Source organism: Physella acuta, unplaced genomic scaffold (genome assembly GCF_028476545.2).
Source record: "Physella acuta isolate Inbredline_101_S28 unplaced genomic scaffold, ASM2847654v3 ptg000116l, whole genome shotgun sequence".
NCBI lineage: Eukaryota > Metazoa > Mollusca > Gastropoda > Physidae > Physella > Physella acuta.
Window position 1 is genome coordinate 457,308 of NW_026731636.1, and position 20,297 is coordinate 477,604.

At 34.1% G+C, this 20,297-nt stretch overlaps 1 protein-coding gene and 1 long non-coding RNA gene across 10 annotated transcripts in view; one reads left to right on the forward strand and one right to left on the reverse strand.

The window, feature by feature from the left end:
- LOC131934713 (uncharacterized) overlaps window positions 1-20,297 on the forward strand; it is a 105,334-nt gene that overhangs the window by 82,922 nt on the left and 2,115 nt on the right. The window contains exons 1-4 of one of the 9 annotated variants that reach the window (XM_059290799.1): window positions 8,397-8,529; window positions 11,890-11,986; window positions 12,327-12,358; window positions 20,017-20,080. The exons of 1 other annotated variant lie outside the window; for it this stretch is intronic. The gene's annotated coding sequence lies outside the window, so the exon portion shown is untranslated. Of the gene's footprint in view, window positions 1-8,396; window positions 8,530-11,889; window positions 11,987-12,326; window positions 12,359-12,378; window positions 12,558-14,949; window positions 16,354-19,995; window positions 20,081-20,297 lie in introns of those variants that run through there. 7 more of the 9 variants (XM_059290803.1, XM_059290800.1, XM_059290807.1 and 4 more) reach the window with 7 other exon arrangements.
- Window positions 255-2,175, reverse strand: LOC131934731 (uncharacterized). The gene is made up of 3 exons (XR_009385831.1): window positions 1,777-2,175; window positions 815-1,044; window positions 255-689 (listed from the first exon to the last, which is right to left on the reverse strand). It is a non-coding gene; the product is annotated as an uncharacterized LOC131934731 (long non-coding RNA).

The following is a 20,297-nucleotide window of genomic DNA, read 5'->3' on the forward strand; positions in this document are numbered from 1 at the left end:
TCTGAACATTACATACAATTATTTATATGGGAATATTTTTGTATTCATAATTTTTGATAATATACAAGAATCTGCTGAAATAAATTATATTAATTAAAAAAAAAAACAGTTGATTAATGTATGACAGATGCACTAAGTTAAATATTATTGCTCAATTAAAGTTACTGTAATACTTATGTACTGTGATTTTATTATTATTTTGATATAATTATGAGCATATAATTTCATCTTAAATACAAATTGTCAATGTGGTAAAGAAAATTGTATGCAATTAACTAATTTTACATACATTAGTATTTTAATTATGTTGTTTGATATAAATAATTATGGCAAATATGAGGGTTTTGTTTCATTGGCCTAATGTTATCTAATATATTTTATTTATTTGGACTTTATTTTAGACATTGATTTTTTTTTAAACAATCAATTTCATCAAAATCAAAATTATCTCAAAATCAGTATATTCTAAAAAAAAATATCTTAAAATAATGGCAACTTATACTCTTCATCTTGTATTTCTGGCGTTGAGAAACCAAAAGCAGATCCTAAACAGCATTATCATAAGTTGTAAATGGGGTTTCTTGGTGAATAAACAAGGCAAAACTGTACAGCAGTCTGTGAACACCTGTTAGCTCCTCCGGGACATTCACATGAAGAAATGTTACTTTCATAGCTTTGTTCAAATGTAACTGAAAAGAAACAAAACTATTAAACATTCCGAAAACACTCAATTACAATTTTGGAGTGTAATAATATATTCACTTAATTTACTGTACATTTTAAGATGTTTATATATATATATATGAATACTTACAGTTACATTTACATTATACATGTTTTTTTTCATGCTTGCACAAGCTAGTAACTGATTCCTTTGTGTAGATATAAAAGACATCACCAGATTTGTAGTGGCATCCCTATTTCTTTACTACATTTAAAATGTCCTTGAAAAATTCCATTAAAGTGGTGATTGCAGCAACCCATAACACAATGTTCATTTACTTGTTATTAATTTTTCTTCAATTTTCATGAAGTTCCATTTACCTGGGAATGAAATATAAAATATTTATGGTTCATCATGTCTGTAATTATATATTTCAAACTATTATACTTATTAAATTTAATATGTAAGTATTATAAGTATATATAATACACAATGATCTATTCTTTCATGTACATTTAACAAAGGATGACAAAAATAAAATCTTTTCACTATGTAAATTGTATGGTTTATGTGTGATCAGGTTGTGCAAGGTACACATTTATTAAATTAATAATCAATGTATATTAGATATATATAATAATATTGTTAAGATTAGTCTTTTTGCTTTTCACAATAATAAGAACAATGCAATCCTGTCAATATTGTGGAAAAAAGCAAAACTGAAGAATAAATAGCTAATTGAATATCACCTTTTTTCATTTTACATGATCACAGTCAACTTTGAGAAAGTAATCTTGATTTTCCCAAGAATTTAAATTGTTACATGTATGTATTATTTTATTATTTGTTTATGATGATGTAATAATTAAGCCATATGATATTGAAATAGTTTCATTTATATGTTAAACATTTTAAATAAATAATTAGAAAATTGAAAATGTTATGTCATTTATTGTAAAGGACCAGTTAGTTATGTCACTTGAAATAGGAATGATAAATGTATTTACACTTATGGGATGGTGTGGCTGAATATTAGAGCGTTTGGCTGCTAGCCCAAAAGTCTCGAGTTCTGATCTCGGTTTGGACTTGTGTCTGTGCCCTGTAGGACGTACCTGAGAACACTCAGCTCTGATGGGTACTTGACATTGGGGAAAGCAAAAAAATGGCTGGGCATAGTGCTGACTACATTATCCCTTCATAATGGCAACTTATACTCTTCATCTTGTATTTCCTGGAACTTTTGTAGGCTTCTTTCTAGAGGTCTATATGCACTGATTTAATTCAGGTAATCTGAAAAATAGATGTACACACAATATTTCTACTCAGAATTTTCTCTTATAATTATAGTTTACATTTTTATACATAATCAAAATTTTAAATAAAATTGAATCTAAAACTAGCCATTAAATCTATAACTACTTTAGGTCAATATATATTGAACATTAAGCCTAGATTCTATTACTAAATCTAAACTCTAGATCTAATAACCAGGGTACAAGGCCTACTAAATAAGTGGATATAGATACATTTTGCTACATTCCATATTAGATCTAGATTGTGGGCTAGAGTAATAAGTGTATGTTACAATATTTACTGACACTAATGTAAGCCCTGCTAGGGGGGGAATACCTAAAATCTACCCTTCTAGGCTTATCTAACTAACTACTGTCCGGTCAGTGCAAGCCCGGCGAAACCCAGACTGGTTAATAACCTAACCTTAGTCTAAATAATGAAAACAAAAATCTTTAACAATAATATAAAATTTATTTAACAAAATATGGAACCAAAAGTAATTATAAAAAAACTAGACTCTAGACAAAACAAAACACTCAAGACATACAAAACAAACAGAACTCAACGCAACAAAACACTACGTTCGACTATTTGATAGTGCTGCACCGACTTATGATGTCTAGGATGGTCCAGGCCCTGACACACAGAAACCTCCCTTCATCCATTCTCGACATCCAAAAGTCCACACCAAACAAAACACTACGTAAAACCACTACGTACAATACGTTACGTACAATACATTACGTAGAAAACAATACGTACACAATAAACTTTTTAAACCAAACACAACATTACGTTTGACCATTTGATGGTGTTGCGCCGACTTATGATGTCTAGGGTGGTCCAGGCCCTGACACACAGAAACCTCCCTTCATCCATTCTCGACATCCAAAAGTCCACACCAAACAAAACACTACGTAAAACCACTACGTACAATACGTTACGTACAAAACAATACGTACACAACAAACTTTTTACACCAAACAAAACAATTCATATATAACAAAACACCCAGCCAAGTTGCCCAAGCAACCTCACTGGAAGGGGGGGGGGGAGAGAAAAAGAAAAGGAAAACATAAGAAAAATGCATGGTAATGGCAGATATATACATAAATATATACACAAGTTCAAAATGCTACCTACTACTTCTATCTAGCTAAAGCCTCGAGTAAAACTAATCCCTACTATTACAATTCTAAAAGCAATTCTCAAAAACAACTAACCACTGACTAACCAAGAACTAGCAACTTAAAAATAACGTGTAAAACAAGTTCATTGTAGAACCAATCTCCAAAAGGAGCAGCCCGAAGCCATTGGTCTACATCAGGGGTCTCCAAACTACGGCCCGCGGGCCGCATGCGGCCCGCGATGTCCTCTTATCCGGCCCGCGGAGATCTTTTTGTCCACGGAAAAACCGTTTGTTGGTGATGGCTGAGGAACTTTGCCCAGAAAAATTAAAGACATGCCTTGAAGAAACTGGCCCCCGAACTGAAATTCGATAGTCAATGCGGCCCACGGACTGAAAAGTTTGGAGACCCCTGGTCTACATAAACAATATCCATATTGATAACATTAAAGTTAACACACTCCGCTAAGGCCCCAATGAAGGCAGACACAAAGCAAGCGATACTCAACATGACGTTGCACGAAACAGCACACACATTAATTTTAAACAACCTAAAACTCGAGGCAACTAAAATATACTATTCTAATTACTGTCTAAAACAACTGATTATTGACTAAGCCAATCCTAGTCAATAACACATCATAAAACAATCAAGTAAATGCACACACGCATTCACACTAGTTTAGGAAACATTCCTAAACACACTGGCCTAAACCACGTGGTCCGAAACACACGCCACGGGTTTAGAAAACACAAATTTAAAATCTCTCAAAATAACACACCACGTGCATACCAGACATGCCGATGCTCACTATCTCGTTTAAAACGAAAATGAAAGAAAACGAGAAACATCGGCAGTCGCATTCATACAAATCACATAAAGATAAAGTATAAAAAAACAAATACCTCCACGCGTGCGGTGCGCCACGCGCCCACACAGAAACCTGACCCGACCTACATCTCGCCGCGGGTCAAAAAAAAAGGAAGAAAATCACTCCGAGCGGTCAATTTATACTGACCGCTTCGGGTGGGGACCCCGTGGCCGTTCCCCATTGGAACACCATGCACTAAGAATCGCACCAAATAAAGTAATACAAAATAATCCATTCACCCGCTCACACTAAGTCCTAGACAAAATTTCTAAATTACTGTGTAGATTGTTACTACAACTCACACTGACACTAGCAATGCTACAGTCACTCTCTATTACACTAGTGAACTCTACAGTCTACATTTACAACTCTACACACCTTTTAGGCCTTGCCTTAGCTTAGACCCCACTAGACTAGACAGACTGAGATAGGTAGTACTAGACTAGAGTAACTAGATAGATTAGATAACTCACAACTAGCTCTCTACTCTACAAACACACACTAGAATCTAAAATCTAGATCTAGAATTCAATCTAGTTAGATTCTAGATCTAGACTAGTAGATTCTAAATCTAATCACTGTACTGAAGTGTAGTGTACTGTCACTTTTTATTTAGATGGATCAGTATAGTTAATAAAGTAATAAAGTAGATATAGGCCTACAGATATTATATATTAAGGATCAGGTAGATTTAGATTTTAGATCTATTATTTTGGTAATATTCTGTCATCGAACTAGACGGTCTAGATAAGTGTTTACTACTGTTTACTGTTTACCAAATCGTTCAGTAGGAGTAATGTCCCCTGGGGCTAGGCTTGCTATGGCTTACATTCATTAACTTTAAAAAATAATTAATTTACTTACCGCCACAAAACGTTTCTGTCAGAATTGAATGCAAATACATTACTTCCCAACCGTACGTACACAATAGACTTGAAATTGTGTATATTTGTTTCATATTGGGAGTTCATGCTGAGTTTAAAATGTTGAAGCGAAGTCAAGAAACAAGCAGCCGCCATGTTTTTTTTTATCAATGGGAATCATGCTCACAAAAATTCATTTAGTTTGGAAAATTTAATCTCTCCCTGGCGGAAGTTTTTCCAAAACTTGGAATGGATTAATGCATTAATATTATTAATTATTTCAAAAATTATTTTCAATAGTTTATCTTGAATTAAAAAATTCAAAACACGTAAACATCGATACTTAATATTTTGTTTTAATTTTTGACAGCTAAAACATAATTTTAGCGCTTGCCAACTAATTTATATAATTTTTTGAAAAATAGTTTTTAATGTGTATGAAATATATTTTTTATTAAACTTCAATCGCAAGACATGTGACAGCAAAACTAACTTTGATAATATAATTTATATGATCTTTGAACTATAAAGTGCACACGATAATATAATGTCACTTTGTGCTTTTTGGTTCTAAATGCCATTTCCTCGCAATGTTTAGACAAATGAATAGAACAAGTCATTTTATTAACATAACAATATAATTATCTATGATGTAAAACAATATTTTATTATTAGAGCCACCTCATAATTAATCTAACGGCTCGATTGTGATTGATCTATTTACACATTCACATTAACGCTACAAAGTAACATTTTTGTTATCGACACAAATTATTTGTACCACCCGCTCGCACGCATACCATTATCTTCAACTACAACATATACAATACAGCACATTGTTCAACATAACATACTACACCAAACTGAAACAAAAATAACATTACAACAAACATCGGATACTAGTCATAATCATAACTCGTTTTAACTTTTGGTGTTTTGTTAAGATACACAGCACGATAATTTTAAAAAATGACATCAAGTTCCTTTTACATCATAGAATGTAACACAGGAAATCATCAGTAAAATATAGACGAATGGAAAACAATATTTTACAAATACCCACTTCCTTCAAATGTAGTAGAATAAAAGCTGGTGTTCGTTTAGCCTAGCGCATCCAACCCTATTAAGCCCACTAGCTTACTTATAGCGAACTAGTTTAATACTTAATCACAAAATAATAGTCGTGTAATAGCGTTGCGAAATTTATGACTTCTTATATTTAAAACAAAATGCAAAGACAACTAGATTTTAATCGTAGAACTTCCATAGAATATAATTGCGTCTTTCATTGGGTCCATCGGTTGTGTGAGAGAAGGGCCTGATACATGGGCAACACCCTGCCCTTGGAAACTTACTTTCCATAGGGTCAAACATTTGTGAGAAAGGCCTGGTACCCATTAAAACGTATTGGTCTAGCCGTGCAGCTTGAAAACAAGATCGCAATTTTCCAATCGTACATCAGAACATGCAGCCATTTCTTAATTTAATGACCAATATTTGTCCAACTTTTGTATTTAGACATGTGCAATAGCAGGGATATTTTGTATCAAATCGTACACGATGCTCGGTAAGATTTATCGAGACCCATATATATTTTACATACGTATGAAATATATTAATTATCAAATTTTAGCTACATAGCATGTGATACATTTGTTATAATAGATAGTGTATCTAATTTTTAGATTTTTACGTGGAAAGGTGACATGATATCACTATGCGCTTTTCTCTTAAATGGTGCCAGTTTCTCGTAATGACAATACGAAGGTATAGTTTTTTTAGTCATAATTTTATTGCTGTTTGTGATCCAGACCAATAACAAATATTCATTATCAGTAGCTCTTCCTAATTCACATTGACGCCGTTGAGTGTTACTGGAATACGAAAGCATAGTTCTTTTAGTCATAATGTAATTGATGTCTGTGATCCAGAGCAATAATAAATACTCAGTATCAGTAGCTCTTCATAATTCACATTAATGGCGTTGAGTGTTACTGAACTATTTGAAACATACCCTATCTACAAACAGGCCTACGTGATTTAATTAGTCAAGTCTAAATGTAAGACTGACTTGTACGTGTAATTCTTCCAATGCTATCATTGCGTTTTTGTTGTTGTTCTCAATACCGATAACCTCCGATTTTATTTTTAAGATGAGAAATTCCCGATCAAAAAGGGCGCTGATGTTACAGTTGTTATCTTTGTTTATGTGGAGATACGTTAAAAGGGGCGGGTTAATTAAGTGGCAACTTTCTAATTTTACTTTGTCAATTTCAGGGGTTCTATTTGTTTTGGTAACATAATCTTTCTTTAAAGAATATTAATCATTCTAATTAACATGGCATGTTAAAATATACATTTAAAAAATAATTAATTAAACAATATCATTATATAAACAAGTAGCCGGTACTATATATATATATACATATATATATATATATATATATATATATATATATATATATATATATATATATATATATATATTGCACGCGTTTATTAAAAATAGGTACTGGTTTATCTAATGCTGTTTTGTTAACCTCCTTTATATATGCAAGTATGTCATATCATATCAACTATTTTTTAAAATAAAACTTTTATATAATGTATAGTATAACTAGTCCAGAACGAGGCGTTAGGGACACGGCCATTTTGTTAAGGGGGGTGGTCGGAATTTCCATTTCGTCAGATCAAACCGATGTGTATGATGCCATAAACAGTGTAAATATTAAATTATACCAATTCAGTTTCATTGTGCTGTTAACTATTTCCTTAACCCTGCTTCCGTTGTGTAAACAACAGCGTTTATTTATTCTGCAAACCATTATCATATTATGTCGATAGATTTAAACCTAAATAAAATTACATTATATTTGTCAAACGTTGGTTTTAACAAAATAGGATGAACAGAAATATGTCATAGTAATTGTTACCTGAACGCTGTTTTTTTCTTTATCACGTGTTTTTTTTTTATTTTCTATATATCTTTAATTTACGCATACCCACTTCACGAGCGTGTCAAAGAGCGATCGCCCCATTGACCAACTCCAAACATCAACTTTGTGAGAATTTAATGTAGTAAAGCCCTCATTCAGACGTCACTTCTTATAATGAAGATAAACTAGCGTACTTCTGTTTCATGATATTGTCACGTAAAGGATTATATAGTCATATCAATGGATTATTTTTAAATTAATCTTTTGTCCAGTTTGCTCACGTGTTGTCCGTTGTTAAACGTGTGCTCTAACCCGCCGTACAACACTGAAACGTGCAACTATAAAATCCAGAGACGTAGTTAGGGGGCGGGGGTACATTTGTCCCCGGGCGCCGACCCTAGGTGGCGCCAAAATTGGTTGGAAAAAATGTAAAGCTCATTTAAGCTGCAGTTATGCATTATAAATATAAAAAAATATATTGGGGGGGGGGGGGGGAGGCGCCAAATTGAACGTTTATCCCCGGGCGCTTGGAAGGATCTGCTACACCTCTGATAAGACCATCAACCCAACAAGCTGAAGTTTGAGAGTCCCTCTACTAGTCACGCGGATCGTACTTGGTACAGCTTTTCTACTATATAAACCTGTTGACATCACTATAGATAGTCTGTGATAGAATTAAAACTGTTGACATCACTATAGATAGTCTGTGATAGAATAAAAGCTGTCTGTAAACACTGAGAGCTCACAACACAATTGACATTGAGATCGTCAAAGGGTAATTATCATTGTGACATTTTAATTACTCATTTTATTCCACAATAATTGGTTGAATTATAATTGTATAATCACGTTTCAGCACATCAGTAATTTAAATTCTAAAGGGAACCTACATTTTCACAGGATTCAGAACATTAATCTTGGTAATCAAGGGATAACCCAGAGCACCACATAGTACCCTGAAACAATGACGCAGATTGCGTCATGCTATAAAGTTACACAAATCAACATGATTTTTTTCTTTAACGCGTAAAAAAATATTTGACTTCTTATTAACATCAGTGTGACTGATGCGATTCGTTAGCTTTACTAATGGTGTATTATTTGAAGCTCGATCTCAATATATCATTTGACCGTCTAAAAATAGATGCTAATTGCATCATTCGCAAAGTGTCGCAACTGTTTAGTTTTTTAACGGACATAGCGAAAAAACCCAGTTTAAACTTGGTTAATTTTTCTGATTATTAAACAAAGTATTACAGGGCCCTCAGCGACCCAGTTGGGCCTTTGGCGGCCGAAACTGAAATAATTGTTCGCAAGAAAATCGCACCCTACCAGGGCGCCAGCGGAAACGCCTGATTTAATTTAGTGAGCAATTGTAACGCCCAAAGTCCCATCTTATCCTTTGTCTATCAGAACGAACGTAGTCGCCATAGCAGTCACGGGAAAGACCAGGGAGCCAAATTGAATATTGCCTTGGCCGCCCGTATGAAATTAAATTTCACCCCACCCGCCCCCACCCAGAAACATTATCGGGAGTTTTAATCAACTCCTTTAAGTTTTATGGAACTCATGTAAACGGTGTAGATCCGCATCTGACTTTAATTTTTTAATGTATCGTATATCGAGAAAAATAACATCCTCCTGGGGCGCCGCCCTTGCGAAATTTAAAAAAAAAGATTATTTTACAGAAACCTCATCTGAGTTTTCTTATCATCTACACAAAGTTTGACGGCGTTTAGATGAACGGTGTCAAACTGCAATCGCCTTCTTTTTGTATATACCGTATAGCGAGTAAAACAAATCACGCCCTGCCGGGGCGCCACCCCTGCGAATTAGAATTTTTTTTTCTTGCAGAAACCTCTCCAGGAGTATTCTCAACAACTTGCAAAAGTTTCATTGCGATTGGATGAACGGTGTAGTAATGCATCAAAGACAAACACACACACACACACACACACACAAACACACACACATATATATATATATATATATATATATATATATATATATATATATATACATTCAATTTATTTCAATTTATTCAATTACAATAACAATCGTAGGCACGAAGGCCTTTTTTCACAGTGGCCGTTTTAAAATAAACAAATAAAACAACAATTCAGTAACAGCAATTGCATGGTAACGACATAGCAGTAACATAGCACTAAAAATGTGGAATAAAGAAATAATTTTACAAATTTGACATAGTTATAATACAAAATGAGATTTAAAAAAGAATATAATAGAATGAGAAATGTTTCAATGAGTCAGTTTGAGAGGTCATTAAATAATTATTGTTTTAGTTTAGATTTGAATATATTTTCAGATCTAGATAGCTTTATTTAATTAGGAAGATTGTTCCACAAATTCGAACCAGAGTAGACGAAGCTATGTTTTTGGACAAAAATTGTATATGGAAACGGTAAATTAAGACGACGATTTAATTTAATGTTAAAAGAAAATAGGTCTGATAAATAAGAGGGAGCTGTTTCAAGGAATATTTTATATAAAAAATGATTAAGTATATATTATCTTTTTATTGAATTAAAGTATTTTAGTTGTAATTAAAGAATCCAGACTACTAGACAAGCTAGTAAACAGTTTTATAGCCTTTTTTTTGTAAAGGTAGAAGAGGATGCTGCTTAGTAATAAAGCTGCCGCTCCACACTACAGAAGCATAATCTAACATAGATTGAATACACGCTTCATAAAAAACTAGCCTGCTCCTATAGTCCAGAAAGTTCTTTATACTTGCTAGCTGAAAAGTTGTCTTTAATAAGGACATTCTTAGAAGTGGAATATGATCGGATCAAGTGAGGTTGTGACCTATAACCAATCCTAGGCATTTGTAAATGTTAACCTGTTCAATGTTTGTATTGTCTATAGTAATGCGTAATGATGTGGATGAAAGACGAAGTCGTTTCTGATGAGTTGTAATAATCATGGACTTGGTTTTATCGGGGTGAAGTTTCATTTTGTTAAATTTTGTCCATGTAACAAGCTGATTGGCGCAAGTTTGAAGTTTGTAACTGAGTGACTCAGCACTGTCTGCAAAGACATTTAACGAAGTATCATCAGCGAACATCTCGCACTGACCTGTGTCGATGTGCAAAGCTAGATCATTAATGTATAAAGAAAAAAAGTAAAGGACCTAAGATTGAGCCTTGTGGAACCCCTATATTGACATATTTCTGTGAAGAGATGGTATTAAGTTGAAACACGCGTTGAGATCGGTTAGATAAAAAGGAGTGAAGTAACGCAACTGTAAATTCGTGGAATGTGTATGGAATTAGTTTTTTAAGAAGTATGGTGTCATCAATAGAATCAAAGGCTTTTCTGAAATCGACGGACAGCGTGCCACAGAATAGGTTTTTGTTAATATTTTTAAGCCAGTTTTCGTTCATCTTAATCAAAGCAGTGTGACAAGAGTGAAACTTTCTAAACCCAGACTGATTACTATGGAAAAGCTTATGCTTTTCTAGGTAGTTTGACACGCATTTGTTTATATGTATTTATAGTGGCTTGGAGAGGGAAGAACGTATAGAAATTGGCCTGTAGTTATTAGCATCTTGGATGTTACCTTTTTGTGTAGTGGTATAACCTTAGCATGCTTAAAATGTTTCGGTTAATATTGCTTGACAATACAGAGGTTATAGATATAGGTTAAAACTTCAGAGATTATTGGAGCTGAAATCTTCAATACTTTATTAGAGATATCATCAAACGAAGTTGTTGTAGACGGTTTAAGAGATCTTAGGCTAACATAAACTTCATGAACAGTGAGAAGCGGAATAATCAGCTCTGTCCTACCACGGTGAGCAGAATTACAATTTTTTTTAAGATCCTCACTGATTGTGTAATCAGCATCTGTGTTGAACGCTACATATGATATAAAATGATTGTTGAAGTCATCAGCAGATATCTGGCTATGTCCCGCTGTATTGCATGTGCGTTTTTTTTCTAATTATTTGATTTATGGCCGCCCAGATAGATTTGGAATTAGATTTGCCAGACAGCAGCTTATTAAAATACTCGTTCTTCGACCTACGCACGAGCAGTTTGATATAATTTTGTTGCTTACAAAAGTCCTCATTAGTTTCATAACGTTTAAGCCAGTCTCTTTTATTAATTGCAGATTCGACATTGCTTTTTATATACATAGATATAGATAAATAGAATTTTGTAGTACCTATGTGGACGGCCATTTTGAAAACATTTATCCGCAGCTGAAGGTAAAGTTTAAGTTTCTTGTTGATGTCTTACTTTATAAGTCTTTATAAAGTAGATCTAGATTTGTAGGTGTGTCATGTATGCGTATTAATTGCGATCAATGTATTAAAAACACAACTAAAACCCAATTAAGAAATAAATAATATAATAGTTATTGACTAAGTGGTTGATCTATATTTAGTTATGTTAAGACTAGTTAAGAGTGTAAACATAAGTTCGTATATACATTTAACACATTTAACCTATTATATAACTAGTCAGTAGTTTTTAGCAACAATTTAGAAACTGTCCGTAAAATGATCTTGTCCTTCAACTGATTTAGTTTTATTCTTCTATTTCTAGTTTTATAAATAAAAAGAGACAATGAATAAAAGGCAAGTGTTTATAGAACATTATTGAACATTTTTCATTTTTCATTTTATTATCGTACATGCTTGTGATGTATAAATACAATTGTAGTTGTAGTAAATACTATTTGTCCAACACACTAGAAACAATGACATACACGTTATGATGCAAGAGGAAACAAAACCAAATTTACAGTCAAGTTATTGATTCCTAGTCCAAATACAGGTTTGTGCTGCTCTAAAGTCTAAATCATTCAGTTCCCATACAGTTAGGTAAGTGGGCGGCTGAGGTAGAATAGCACAACACGTCACCACCCGTCCCCTCCCCGTTACCTGTCCTTGGAGGGGAAGTTGGCGTCTTGTAGTGTTATTGTACTTCATTCAGCAGCGTATATGCAACCGTTGAAGGGGTAGGACTTGACATAATTATGTGGTCAAGACTGAATTTGCAACAGACTGACTGATAGCGTAAGTGACGGCGTTAAAATGTACGGCCAGTTTTACCAGTATCTCTGATCTAAATGGTAAAGTTTCAGTGTGAGACGTTACTTGTTAGTGAATATTTGTACTTTAACCACGTGACTACCTCATATGAAGGCTCCTATCATAGTGTAGAGGGATGTAGTATTTTCGCCGTTTGAATTGGCAAATACTATGGGCCTACATTCTTTACAAGAAAGTTAAAGGGAGGGGGGTGGGGTGGAGAGAGACTTGCCTGTTAAGGAAGCTTTACACCCCCACCCCATAACCATCCCCCCCCCGAAGAAGTGCTTAAAAGAAACAGTGTTCTTTCTGAAAAACAAATAACGTTCATCATTACCATAATTAATCTTTTCTAGTTTTGAGTATTGATGATGCATATGCCAGAAGGGATGATACAACCTGCAACTATAATACATAAATAATTATTAAAATATTTAGCCTTTATAAAATAGTTGCAACAAAATATTATAGCTCCGGTACAGATTAAACAGCTTATGAACCCAAATACGAAGCAATTAGATTTAACATTAATTCCATAATTAATAGTAGAGACACTGGTTAACATAAAATTGGATCCAACACATAATCGTCAACAGATTTAAAATGTGGCAATTAAAACTTGCGGTATCGACACCCAAAAAGAAATCGAGTACTAGCATCAATAACCGTAGTAATAGTTTATGCAAAATTAATAACTAAAAATAATTAAAGTTATGTAGATAATTTTTATATCTAGCATTTATTTAGCAGATCAAACTAAGCTGCAATCAAAATTTGAGTAGTTATATATAACTTGATAAATAGTGTCCGGAGTGTGCTCGTGTCGTTTTATCGATACTATAATATTTATAAAAAGGAGCAATCATTTGTAGCAGACGTTCTCACTTCCTTGGTCGCCCGATTTGTTTTAATGGATCAGCTTTCAACTCTCGGGTTAGTCCGACTTAAAAATAAAATTCATAGCAGATCTTACAGTCTTATCTGAGTAATAGATTCTACTGATCATTTTGGTAAACATTTAAAAATTGTATTAATTTATTGGGCCCAAATACATTTATGATTTTAAATATCTAGTTAGGGGTCGTCCATAAACGACGTCACGCTTTTAAGCCATTTTTTTACCCCCTCCCCCCCCCCTACGTCACACATCGTCACAAAAATTCAGACCCCCCCCCCCCTAAAATGACGTCACACTCCAACCCACCTCCCCTAATTTACAATTTATCCTAAGTTTTAAATTTGCTGTGTTTTTACCCCTTTAAAATTACCGCTCGTTGACACAGCATTAAAAATGAGCGCGCAGGACCCATTCGTGGTCATACCCCCTATGGTCAAACCCCCTATGGTCAAAGCACCTGTGGTCAAAGGTCCGCGCACCCGCATGACCCATTCGTGGCACCAGCAGGTAAACAGTAATACAGTGGAGTGATGTTAAAGCTGATAAGATTAATTTTTTTGTTTAAATATTTAATGTAAATGTAGGTATTTCTTGCAGACATGACGACACACGTGAGAATAACTATATATTGAGTATAATATGCAAATTATTTAAATGTAACAGTATGCCCAGACCTTTAATTTTCCTAGAATATTTCATTGTAGCCTATATGATGGACTTAACGGATGTCATCTCTCACAAAGCAATATAAATGTAATTGATTTTTAATAGTAAAGACTCTCCACTAGATTATTAAATTGCGTGTTTTGCTGTTAGCGAAGAGGATGTTGAAATAGGACAAGAAATACTTTCACACTGACTTAAATCTAAGCAAGTTTTATAGAAATTTTATTAAAAAGGATTAAATAATAATATCAGTAACAAGTTATACTTAACCGACGATATCTATATACATTCTAAATCTTTCTAAATCTAATATTTCTAAATCTTAGCAAGATCATTAACAGAAGTATTTACAAAAAACTACTTACAACAGTATTAATATGGCAATCCTAAATTAAAAGTTGTGATATTTAATTTTAAGCTTATTCATTCTCCCATGGAGAATTAAAATGTTCCTTTATTGAATACACAGGGACGGAATTGATTTTTTTCCTGTATGGAATGGGAATTCCCTTTGCATCAAGGTCTTCCTCTTCTATCCAATCTACACTCTCACCATTAATTTCATTGGCAGTTAAAACCATCAGTTCAAGTTGGCGACGTGCAGCAACTCTCAGAGGCCTGATGCGCTGTAATAGCACAATTGATGATTCCTGTTTGTGAGTTAAAGAATGATTGCGCAGCATAACCAATGAAGAGAAGTATGAATGACACTTCTTACAAACCCTGTCGCTGATCACGGATTGAACAGACGGACAATACAAATCATAAGGGGTTGTGCGCTAAGGATTTGAAGAGCGGGGAAGGATTTCATCCACTTTTATACTTTTAGCAACAAAAAGAGATGTGAAGAGCCATCTGTTGAACGCTCAGGTATTGCTAGTCCACAGCCTGTTTGGGCGACTGGTAAAGGTGGAGGAAGAGATCTATAAGTTATTACGCTGAAATACGAGCTTCTTGGCTTTGAGCAACATTTACCATCCATGCATTTAACGATCTGTGTCAAATACTGGCTAGTTCTCACATGAATATCGTGCCAACGCTGATCTTTTGAGAGCAGAGAAGTTTCAAGGAGTTCCGACTCTTCTGGATCTATGTATGCTGCCACTGTAGGAAATGTATCCACTGTCAAGTGTGACCATATTTCTGCCAGTGTGTTTCCGGCAAACTGAAAATTCTTCTTCTCTAAATATGTGTCTATTGTGACTCCTCTTTCATCCAAATGACTGCCGTAGTGGTCATGGGGTAAAACTAATCCTGTGAGCTCATTGCTAAGTGGCGCCATTTTTCTTTCAACCCTATTAAATGCACTTCTTCCTGGTGCATTTGTAGTAATGAACAAACCATCATAGTTCTGATTGAGAAAGTGGTGTACCTCAACTTTGATCACCTTTTAATACCTAGGATTTTCGTCTGGGCCACCATCAACCGTCAACACTAATATTGGTTTAACAATTTGATCCACACCGCTCTTTGTGATATCATCAAATTCATGTAAAGTAAGTAATTTTTCAAAATCAAGTCCATGACTAAGCGCTGTGGATGAGGAATGTTTACCAGATCTGATTGATATGTATTTTGGGCCGGAGTATCCAACAGCTTCTCGATTTCCCAAGGCGTTGGGCTGAATTTTTATCCCCGCATAAACTGAAGGGATCAGCTTATGCCCAGCAGCCACAACCTAGTCATGGTCAGGCAAGCTCACCCTGTATTCCATGTGCATGAGCAATGGACTCTGTTTTTTAGCTGCTGTCAACCCAAGCGGAACGCGGGCCTTGTCATCTTGACTTATAAAGCATACCCCATTCGGTCCAAGCATGGAAGCTAACTCTTCTAGGTGATGTAGTGTTGCCGCTGTAAACAAGCGATCAATGTGATTTGCATGGCAATCGTTTTGCGCTCTTATCAGTTTTACTGGGACTGTCGATACATGTCGTTGCCCTTCATGAGAAGAAGTACGTCTTGGCAACAGTCGAAGGTACAGCCCACTTCTACTAATTATAAACCCATCCTGTTTTAACTGATCATTTAGCTGATCTAATGTTTTAATAGTCCTGTAGACTTCGTTCTGCCTCCTCTACACGAGATCCATGCATAGCAATGTTTATGATAGTTTCCAATAAAAATGATTGATCTTTTTCAATCCTTGGCCTGCCAGAATTAGATCTAACATTCAAAGTGACGCGTAGCTCCGGATTCTCTTCAAACAAAGCATTCAGTTTGCTTTTCTTTTCATTTCGAGCTTTCTGAGATCTTATTTGATCAGATATCTTCCTCTTTAGCTTTTTTTTTTTCAAATCACCCTTTTTCTGTTTCTTTTCTTTAAGCTCCATGTTCTGTTCTTGCGTTAACATTCCGCGAGTTTGTCGCTCATACAAGCCGACTAGATCAGAATTCAGAATCTCAATCTCTGATTGTAAGTTTATCTGGACTGTAGCCTGCTTAAATGTTGATAGTTTTCTGGTAGAGGGTTTGAAATCACTGACTTCATTGAGCATCGTTCACTTTTTCATCTGACTTCAGTGACTTATTAGTATTAGGTATTTCTTTTGCCAAATCATAGGGTGTTTTCTTATTTGTAGATGTAGATACAGATGTTTGTTTGGCCCAAAACGTCAAAAGTGAGCCTTTTTTAGCGGCAGCAATTGCTTTTAGCTCTTGCAGCCAGACGTCCGCTTTCAAGTGAAGATCTGAATCGCTTTTTAGTTGAGTCCACTTTTCAACGACTTCTTCTTGGCAAATCTTTTTACTCTTTTTAGGATATGCCAGCACATAGGCATCAAAAATACATTGGAACATGTTATTTTTATCCATCATTAACTGTCGATTTTTAAGCAGTATATATGAGATTATTAGATCTACCTTTCAATTGAAAAGCCTCACACAGACAAAGTTGATTCAGCAAGACACGTGTAGGCCTATTTAAGTTGATCGAATAAACACGCATCACAAGCTGACCCTACACACATCCGCTTTTTTTTTGGCCGCACCTACAATAATCACGTGATCTCGACCTTGGAACTGATCGTACTAGTTATTTTTCCACTAGATCGTTCAACAAGCATGAGCTATCGGCATGAACACCATGATCTAAGTGAGACAAGGCGTGTCATCAAGGGCAAGAGTCGCAGCCCTAAGTGTGAACATAAGTTCTTTAAATAGTTTTTAAATAAAATATTCGGAAAACGGGGTTTAAATTTTTATTATGACTGCGCTACTCTGTAAACTTCAAAGAATAGCAATTCATGTAGCAGTATTGACAAATTTGCATATACGGCAGTCTACTACACAACACACATCGTCAAATTATAGGGCAATTTAATTAGAACAAATATATATTTCACAATCTTTTGACAACTTAGAAGTATCGCAACCAATGTAAAAAATGTATTTAGTATTTAGTATGTTTATTTTTCTAAAAACTAAAAAAATGCATGTTAATCAATTCGTGGAATTAAGACAACGTGACGTCACACTGTCTCCCCCCCCCCCCCTCCCCCTCGTCGCACATCGTCACAAAAGTCTGAACCCCCTCCCCCCTAGGCGTTTGACGTCATTTATGGACGACCCCTTAGATCTAGAATTAAAGAAGAATCTAGATTCTAGATCTAGATCTAGAATAATCTAGATCTAGGTCTAGATCTAGATTTAGATTGAGATCTAGAATCTAGACCTAGAATCTAGATCTAGATTTCTAGTACTAGATCTAGATCTAGACGTCTAGATCTAGCTAGACTAGATCTAGGATCTAGATTAGAATAATCTAGATCTAGATCCAGAATCTAGATGTGAGCTCTAGATCTTGATCTAGATCTAGATCTAGATATCTAGTCTAGATCTAGATCTTTAGGGACTAGTCTAGAATCCAGATCTAGAATCTAGATCTAGATTTCTAGATCTAGATCTAGATTTTACTTTTCAGTTTTCTAGATCTAGGCCCACATCTACATCTAGCTCATCTAGTCTAGATCTAGATTTCTAGACTAGATCTAGAATTATAGCTACAGAGTTAGTATATATCTAGATACTTAAGACGTTAAGACAAGTTAAGAGTAGTACTTTACTTAAGTAGATCTAGATCTAGATCAATTAGGTTGATAGAATCTAGATCAGTAGTCGTAGACAGTGTTTTTTCCAGACTTTTTTCTCCGGGGAGGGCACTTGAAATCTTCGGGGGGGGGGGGTAAACTTTCTTCGGGGGGGGAAACACTGTTAAAAGTATATATTTTCTATATAAATTATATAAATGTCATTTCGTTCGGGGGTGGGGGCGGTAAAAAAATTTCCGGGGGGGTCTTAACCCCCCCCCTCCCCCCCCCCCCCGAATCGATGCCTTGAAGAAACTCTGGTCGTAGATCTATAGGCCTATTAATTATGTAGTATAATAATATATGATAATCTAGATCTGGACAAGATAATAGATCACTATATATATTGAAAATCTATTCTATATCTATTCTAATCATCTAATGATATAGATCTACATCTAGATTCTAGTATTAAACTGGATATAGAAATCTAGTCTAGATTGGATCTAGATCTAATTCTAGATCACTACAACTTCCAGAACTGAATTCAATTTAGAACTTCTGTCATATCAATGAGTGCAGGTTAAAATTAAGATGCAGAATTCAAGCAATAATTATACAATAAAAATAATGCATTCTAAACATGGAACAAAGTAAATTTAAGTATATTAATCTATAACAAATAATAGTAGGTGTATCATTTTTAAAGTTTTAAAGTATTTAGTATGAAGTCTAAACCAAATGTTTGGTACTAATAGGTCATTTTACGGTGTAGTATTTTAGCCTAATTTATTTTTGCATGTTAATGCATTTATAAGTGTAAAAAATCATTAGGGATTTATAGAGGTGTATTTTCAATTTCTGTGTACATTTTTTGTTTCAACAGTTAACTATGCTATAGAGCTATTCAAAAGTAGATCTACAAAATATATGGATATTGAAGGACAAATTGATTCTCTTTCAAAAGTTAATCTTCATACATTTTATTTAGGCCTGAGAATAAATATGAAATACTAACCATTTTTATGTGACTACTGTTATTGCATGCGCATGCTCTATTCTATTTTTGTTACTAATAGTTCAAAGTTAAATGTTATAACTGATTTTTATTAAATTCATTAAAGATCCAGGCTAATTAGGTAACTTATTTGCTGTAATTACTATCGAACAAGATTCTTCGGATAAATATTTTTATTTGAAATGTGTTTTAACTTCATCTGAACTTTTGGGCATGGGGATATTCTAAACTAATTGGATTAGGCAATGTATCCACAGAACCTATTAAGTATTCACATTGTGTATAATACTTGTTTGAATAAGTTACAGTTTCTGCAAACTTAGTGTAGATGATATGTCCAATGTTTAAATAAAATACTTTATATATTTATAAAACAAAGCAGAGGAAAATTAACAGCCAACAAGCTTATATGGATATAAAGACTATATGGTTTACAAAACAGTGTAATTAAACTGAATATTGTTTAGCTGAGAATCAATTGAAATATTTTTTCTAGGTTAACACTTCTGCCTATTGAGAAAATAAATTATCTTTTGAAAATTAAACAATGATCTAACTTTATTCATCAAAATAGTCAGATACTTTTGTTTTCAAGGTTTAGTGGACACTTGTGAGTGACAGCTAGCTGATATCCCAACATTTGTATTAAAGTTTATCAGGTAATTTATTATGTAAGCTGCAATTTTAAGGTCTTATTTTCCAATATAACTCATTCTTCAGAAAAGTAAATATTTGAAAATCACATTTAATTAAAATTATTAACATGTTTACCAGAAGCTAATATCAAATAAATAGTAAGCTGATTACCATAGGTGCTATGTTTATAGCCAAAAAATTATCATGTTTTTTTATATGTTGTATAAATTGTATGTGTTT